Source organism: Penaeus monodon, chromosome 25, assembly GCF_015228065.2.
Source record: "Penaeus monodon isolate SGIC_2016 chromosome 25, NSTDA_Pmon_1, whole genome shotgun sequence".
Taxonomy (NCBI): Eukaryota; Metazoa; Arthropoda; class Malacostraca; order Decapoda; family Penaeidae; genus Penaeus; species Penaeus monodon.
The window spans coordinates 17039630-17040924 of record NC_051410.1 but is presented as its reverse complement, the minus strand read 5'-3'; positions in this window follow the sequence as shown (position 1 = coordinate 17040924).

Below are 1295 nucleotides of genomic sequence, written 5' to 3'. Positions count from 1 at the left end.
CCTCATCCAGGAATAAACACGTAAACAAAAAAAAAGAAAAATAATGTGTACCAAATCACAAACACTCAAAAATTAGATTAATAAAAAAAGATAAACAAATAAACAAATTTAAACATAAAAGAGAAAAATCAAATAAACGAAGAAGCAAATCTTAAAATAACTTAGAAAAATAAATATAAGAAGAGAACAGATGCTGATTTCGGCAAAGCCTTCCGCGCCCACCCTCGCCCGCCCGTAGAGGTTATAGGGTGTGCTTCTGTTAGGGCTTGCCAAGGCTGTCAGGGTGACCGATATGCCGATGTTGGACTCCGAACTGAACCATTAGCTCTTCGTCTGGCGTGGCATTCGCTTCCTCCGCAGCAACAATTATGAAATATACTGTGTGTTTCGAAGTGTTTGTGTTTTGTATGCTCGTGTGTGTGTGATTTGGGGCTGTAATGAGCAGGTGTGTATGGGTGTTTGGCGTACGTTTTTGTTTTGTTTTGTTTTGTCCTTGTCTATTTTCCATTATTATGGCAATTACTGTTATTGGAGTTTCATTGATTTACCTCTCACGAATTTGCTAAACTTCCCACATGCCTTACGCGTTACACAGCGCCTCGATCTTGGGCAGGTGGATGCATCATCGTATCTCCAACAGGACGATTTCATTAGTGGTAGAAAATGCATGTTATTTTTTTTTCAAGGGATACTTAATATCTATTTCTGATCCATCGCAACTCGTGTTCATATTAATATACCAGTTTTATTCTGGGTGTAGGCGTCAGCCGCTCGGCCCTCTATGTATAGATAATGTTGTTTTCACTTTCTGTCAAGCCTCGGCGTTTAAGATCGGCTAACGCAATAAGGTTATACTGTAGACTCACTGTTAAGGAAACGTGGGTCGCTGCCCTTTGGATCGTATAAAGATCTAGGTTTATGGGTTTAAATATTTGTTGTTTATTTCTTATACAAGTTTATCCAATCTCTACCAAAAGACTATTTTATATCCCGAATCAGCGCATGGCCTCACATCCAAACATGAAACCAAAGAAAAGTTCGTGTAAAAAATAAAGAAAAGAAAATTCCTGCCCTTTTTCTGTCACTATTTTCCCCCCTTACCCAGAACAACGTCTATTTGACAAGAGTAAACAAACAAGCAAAGGGCCAATAAGGGACACAAAGGAGAGCCAGGAAAGAGAGCCAGGGTGCCCACAAGAGAGAGTGCCAAGACTGCCGATGGTCACGGGGTATGCCACTTGCGCTGACCGCGGCGGAACTGATCTTGTTTTGTTGTGTTCTGAGGGACTGTGAGT